Source organism: Triticum aestivum, chromosome 1A (genome assembly GCF_018294505.1).
Source record: "Triticum aestivum cultivar Chinese Spring chromosome 1A, IWGSC CS RefSeq v2.1, whole genome shotgun sequence".
In the NCBI taxonomy this organism is placed as follows: domain Eukaryota; kingdom Viridiplantae; phylum Streptophyta; class Magnoliopsida; order Poales; family Poaceae; genus Triticum; species Triticum aestivum.
In genome coordinates this window covers 148,510,554-148,517,701 of record NC_057794.1, presented here as the reverse complement: position 1 = coordinate 148,517,701, position 7,148 = coordinate 148,510,554, and positions in this window count along the sequence as shown.

The window sequence follows — 7,148 nt, the reverse complement described above, 5'->3', positions numbered from 1 at the left end:
TTCGCGGATCATCAGCAAGGCAAGTAACACTTTGATCATACCTCTTCCTACCCAGTTTTATTGCATTAGAGAAACCCTCAAACATTGCATGGTTAGGATCTGAATTAAACTGTGGGTTGGGAAGTAGTTAATGAGGTAGGAACCTATTACCCTGTTTATTATCAAACCCTGGGAGTTACTTCTACGTTATGCTTATACTGCTATGCTATGCTCGTAGACGTGGATTGGGTTTGAGAGTTTTCATGACAGATGTGAGTATTGTTAATTAATGTTTCAATTTAAGGTGGCAACTTTAATATACATCTAGGTGGATTGAGGCACCTGGTGAACCATGTGATTGCTTGTATTTTTTGGAAATCCCGGGGTACCGTGTGATTCTCCTATGGACTGCCACCCAGGCTCAAAGGTATCATAAGATTATTCATACTGGAAACTTCCGTGTGCAGCCACATGCTATTATGGGCTCTAGCATAGTTGATTAAGTTGTGTGAACTCTTACAGTGGTAGACTAGCAGATGTAGGGGATGTAGGTGTACCGGTCTACCCATCGTAAGGTGCTAACGCTTCTGAACGACTGTGTCTCAGTCATCCGTTTCTTAAACATTATGTAGTGCAAGAAATCCAACGGAGGAAATCGAGTCTTGTGGGGAAAAGTGCACAAACCTCTGCAGAGTGTACAAACTAATCATGGTTAGCCGTGTCCCCAGTTATGGACATCTTGAGTATCTAGTTCTTGGATTATCATGTGGATCTCATCACTCTTAATTATATAATTTTGTTTGGGTTAATGATTACTTTTAATTGGGATTGAGATGGGGTTTACCATTCTCAATGTTTTCAACAAATTTTGTAGTTAAATAAAATATATTCCTTTGCGGTAGGGAAAATTGGCTTTACGCAAAACATATCAACCATACAGCCTCCACCAGCCATATATGCATATAGTGATAGCTTTATTCTGTTCATTATTCTCTTTTGTTACCTTGCCAGCATATTCTATGTGCTGACCCATTTTCGGGCTGCAACGTATCATGTTGCAGACTTTTCAGACGACGAGTAAGGAGCCTTAGGTCGTGGTCTTTCACTCAGTGATGCCATTGGAGTTGATGGACTCACTTTATCTTCCAAGCCTTCCGATGTTATCGTATTAGATGGCCTTAAGCCATATTTATTGTAATAAGTTCTCTTTTGAGACATTCGATGAATTCAGTGTGTGATTGACACTCTATTATAAATCCTTCAAGTACTATGTGTGTCAGCATTACCGATCCAGGGATGACACTTATACACAGAGATCAGACTGTAGGACACGACCACTAAGCTAAAGCCCTAGATCACTAATCTCTTCTCACTTCTAACTCCTCTCCATTTTTCTACTCTTTAGGATGTCGGATGCAAGGATCAAGTTCACACAACCGGATGAAGACACCCCTTTTGGACGTCACATGAAGGAAGTCACTAAGTACCTAAACATTGGAATACCAAGCTTCACCGAGACTTACAATGCCACTTTATCAGAAGAGGAGCGATGGATGATTGAAGTTCAAGTACCAGGAAGGACATTTATGCTAGTCACTAAGCCCATAGAGTTTTCTTTTGATGCACCAACCTGGAGTCTAGGAAAGAGTATGGGAGCTCACATCATAATGGGATGCATTGGAGAAGTTTACCAAAAGGATCTCAAGGATACTATCTACCAGATTTGTGGGCGCCGAGATGAGCAATGGGAGATGATCAGCACCAATAAGGATAGATCAATTGCCGCTTTCATTCAGGAGTTAAACCAGCACATCCATCGCCAGGAGAATCAGATGTGCGCATGCATGATGGATTTGAAGAAGGCAATGACAAGGATCACGGAGCTTGAATAAGAAGTCAAGGCTACGCGCGAAGATTATGAGGAGGAGATCGTCGTGCTAGTGGAAAAGAATGACGACCTGCAAAGGAAGCTAGGAGTTTTCATGGGAGACCCCGCGCAAGGGGAAGAAGATGAAGAACCCAAGGAGATTCACCCTGAGGATTACATCACCATCGATGACACCGATTCGGTCCCGACAATAGTGATGATGACTATGTTGATGAAGCTGGAGCAGATATCATGGAATCTTTGACCGAACAATATTTCTAGTTGACCACCAAAACAGTAGTAGTAGTCTACCATGTAAATAGTATAGTCCAAACACTTTTATAATGATAAGTTCTAGACCGATTGTATGCCTTCGATTGATTGATTGAAATGATTGTGTTTGTCTCATGTGCATATGGGTAGTGTTTTCTCACTAGACCTCATTCTATTCTATTCTCTTCTCTCTAATCCCTAGATGCCTCCGAGACATGACCCCGGATTTACCTTTCCACCGGAGCTCACTCAGTTGATCCAGCAGCATAATACCTTGATGCAATTGTTAGTTCAGAACCAAGGCAACAACAACAACCCACCACCACCACCACCACCCTCGGTTGACAACTTAGCTCGTTTTCTAAGGTTGCAGCCGCCGATGTTTTCCAGTAGCACCGAGCCGATAGTTGCAGATGATTTGCTCCGCAGGATTGGAAGGGAGTTAAACACTGTAGGATGCACAGATGCTGAGAAGGTGCGTTTTGCCACACACCAATTGGATGGACTAGTAACCTCATGGTGGGAGAATTACACTGTCACCTATCCTATAGCCACTGTCACATGGGATCAGTTCCAGGAAGCTTTCCGCACTACCCATGTTTCAGCAGGAGCTATGGCCATGAAGAAGCATGAGTTTCGCAACTTACGCCAAGGAGGGCGCACTGTTGGCCTATATGTGGATGAATTTAGTAAGCTAGCACGTTATGCCCCAGATGATGTTGCTACAGATGCAGCTAAGAAGGAGAAGTTTCTGGAAGGACTGAATGATGAGCTGAGCATGCAGTTGATGGTAGCAAATTTCAATAACTACCAAGAGTTGGTGGATAGAGCTCTCATGCTTGAAGGGAAGCAACAGCAGATTGACAGCCGCAAGAGGAAGTATGGACAAGGGAAGTATAATTCTGGAGCTCAGCAGAGACCCCGTTTCACCCCGAGCTCGGGAGGACTTGTGCATAACCATGGAGGCCACACTCATAATGGAGGAAGTTCGCACAACCATAGTGGCCCCAGGAACGGAAATGGTAATGGAGGAAGCAACAGATAGAACCGTTCTAACCCAACAACACCTGCCAAGAAGGATCTAAGCCACGTTACTTCCTACAAGTGCTAGAAGACCGGACATTACGCTAATGAATGTCCTGAAGCTAAGAACGGAAACGAAAATGGAAGCTCTGGGAAGAAGCCCAACCCTTTTACCAGGGGACAGGTGAACCACGTTAACGTGGAGGAGATTGAAGCCCAGCCAGATGCAGTAATAGGTAAGTTTTTGGTTAAGTCATTTACTGCAGTCGTTCTTTTTGATACTGTTGCATCTCATTCATACATATCGAGGGGATTTGTGGATAAGTATAAACTTCCCACCAAAGTTCTTAGTACACCAATGTTAGTGAACTCGCCAGGAGCAGAGTACATGGCAAGCCAAGGATGTTTTCAGATGCCATTGGCCATAGGTAGGCACATTTCACCCCCCAGACCTGATAATTCTGGAGTCGCAAGGTTTGGATGTGATTCTTGGTATGGATTAGCTATCGATGTATGGAGGAAACATCGATTGCGCCAGTAAGTCGATTTTTCTCACCACCCCAGAAGGAAGAAGGATCAAGTATGTATCACGGCATGTGCCGAATAGGACTCAAGTAAATTGCTTATCGGGAGTAGTACAGGAGGAGGTACCAGTGGTGGAATTCCTGGATGTATTTCCAGAAGAGTTGCCAGGCATGCCACCAGATAGAGACACCGAGTTTTTGATTGAGCTTTTGCCAGGCATCGGACCAATGTCTAAGAGACCGTACAGGATGCCCACTCAGGATTTGGAGGAAAATAAGAAGGAGATTAAGGAGTTATTGGATAAAGGATATATTCGCCCAAGCTCTTCACCTTGGGGATCACCAGTACTTCTAGTGGAGAAGAAGGATGGAACATTAAGAATGGTCATTGATTATCATGGATTGAATGAAGTAACAATCAAGAATAAGTACCCACTGCCGATGATCAATGATTTGTTTGATCAGATGCAAGGAGCTAAGGTGTTTTCCTAGATCGATCTGCGATCAGGGTACCACCAATTGAAGATTCGAGAGCAGGATATACCTAAGACAACTTTTACCACAAGGTACGGGCTATATGATTACACCGTTATGTGATTTGGCCTGACTAACGCACCTGCCTATTTTATGAACATGATGAACAAAGTGTTTATGGAGTTTTTGGATAAGTTCATCGTAGTGTTCATAGATGACATTCTAGTCTACTCGAAGAACAAAGAGGAGCATAAGGAGCACTTGCGTTTGGTACTTGGGAAGCTCAGAGAACATCAACTATACGCCAAGTTCAGCAAGTGTGAGTTTTGGTTAAAGGAAGTGGGATTTCTTGGACATGTTATATCCGGAGAAGGAATAGCAGTAGACCCCAACAAAGTTGTCACTGTGAAAAATTGGGAAGCACCCACGATAGTTGGAGTGATCTGGAGTTTTCTTGGACCCGCAGGATAGTACTGGAGGTTCATTGAGAATTTCTCGAAGATTGCAAAGCCAATGACGAAGTTGTTAAAGAAGGACACCAAATTCAATTGGACCGAGGAATGTGAGGCCAGTTTTCAGGAGTTGAAGAGACGCTTGGTTACATCGCTAGTGTTGATCCTGCCAGATCAACGCAAGGATTATGAAGTATATTGCGATGCTTCTTGTCGAGGACTTGGAGCAGTGCTTATGCAGGAAGGAAGAGTTGTTTCATATGCCTCACGACAGCTTAAACCCCATGAGCTAAATTATGCTATGCATGATTTGGAGTTAGCAGCCGTAGTGCATGCGTTGAAGACATGGAGAAATTTTCTCATCGGAAACCATTGTGAAGTATACACGGATCACAAGAGTTTGAAGTATATCTTCACGCAGAAGGAATTGAATCTCACGCAGAGAAGATGGTTAGAGCTAATAAAGGATTATGATATGAAATTGCATTATCATCCCGGAAAGGCTAACGTAGTAGCCGATCCATTGAGCCGCAAAAGTCATATAAATACCCTCATGACCGAAGAGTTACCCAATGAGTTAGCAGAAGACCTTCGCGAGCTATGTTTGGAGATAGTTCCGAGAGGTTATGTAGCAACGTTGGAAATTCAGTCTACCTTGATGGATAAGATTAGAGAAGCTCAGAAGAAGGACACGGAGATTGCCGAGATAAAGGAAAGGATGAGTAAAGGAAAGGCTAAAGGATTTCGTGAGGATGAGCACAATACCTTATGGTTTGAAGACCGTGTATATGTGCCAAATGATCAGGAGATCAGGAAGTTGATTCTGCAAGAGGCCCATGATTCACCATATTCGATTCACCCAGGTAATAGCAAAATGTATCTGGATTTGAAGGACAGTTTCTGGTGGACCAGAATGAAGAAGGATATTGCGGAGTATGTAGCAGTTTGTGATGTATGTCAGAGAGTGAAGGAAGAGCATCAGAAGCCAGCCGGATTGTTACAGCTATTGCCGATACCCGAATGGAAGTGGGATAAGCTAGGCATGGATTTTATCACATGATTACCCAGGACTCGTTCTGGGTATGACTTGATATGGGTTGTAGTCGATCGTTTGACGAAAGTAGCTCATTTCATCCTAGTGAAGACCACTTACACCAGTGCTAAGTTGGCAAAGATATACATGACCAGGATCGTATGTCTGCATGGAATTCCGAGGACCATTGTATCAGATAGAGGAACCCAGTTTACTTCAAAGTTTTGGAATCAGTTGCATGAAACTTTGGGAACCAGGCTAGAGTTCAGTACAACTTTTCACCCGCAGACAGATGGACAAACTGAGAGGGTAAATCAGATTTTGGAGGACATGTTGAGAGCTTGTGCGCTAGATTATGGATCTAGTTGGGACGATAATTTGCCTTACGCAGAGTTCCTTTATATCAATAGCTATCAAGCCAGTTTGAAGATGGCCCCTTTTGAAGCCTTGTACGGAAGGAGGTGCAGAACACCGTTGTTGTGGGATGAAGTTGGAGACCGACAATTGTTTGGACCAGATTTGATTAAGGAATCGGAAGAAAAGGTTAAGCTGATTCGCGATAGACTCAAAGTAGCCCAATCCAGGCAGAAGAGCTATGCGGATTCTAAACGCAAGGAGATAGTTTACGAAGTTGGAGACAGAGTGTATCTTCGTGTATCCCCACTTCGAGGAGTTAAGCGCTTTGGAGTTAAGGGAAAGTTAGCGCCACGTTTTGTAGGACCATACAAAGTTTTGAAATGTATGGGAGAAGTTACCTACAAGTTGGAGTTACCTGAAGGACTGTCAGGAGTTCATGATGTGTTTCATGTTTCACAGCTGAAGAAGTGTCATGCTGAGATGGCCGATATACCATTAAGAGATACTGACCCCTTGGAGGCGATTCAGTTGGATAGCGATTTGACGTATGAGGAGAAACCAGTTAAGATACTCAAGTTTGCCAGCCGTGTTACATGCAACAAAGTAATCAAGTTCTGCAAAGTTCAGTGGAGCCACCATACCGAAGATGAAGCCACCTGGGAACTGGAGGAAGACCTACGGAAGGATCACTCTCACCTATTTTCTAGACAACCCGAGTCTCGAGGGCGAGATTCATCTTAAGGGGGGTAGGTTTGTAACATCCCAAATTTTCAATTTGGAATGTTATACATTAGATCATCATTGCATATCATATTTTATTGCATTTCGGTTGATCCTAGAAATTCTACGCAACTCAAGGACCCACGGACAGAGTTGGGGATTTCGTTATTTTCACATTCGAGTTTTTCTCGAATTTTAAAAAGAGGATCGTTTGATTTTAATTATTTACTCTTCGATTATTTCTTTTATAAAAATAAAAGAGAGAGGATACAATGACTTCCTCAAAATAGAGAAATATCGAAGATTTAATATTAAAATCAAATAAGATTTTTATTCGGAGTTTTATTGCTATTTTATTTGAATTAGGAAAAAAGTGTGTTTTTCAAAATTGCATTTTAGGCCCAATTAAATGTTCACCTTGTCCGGCTTATTTTTAGAGTACGGGG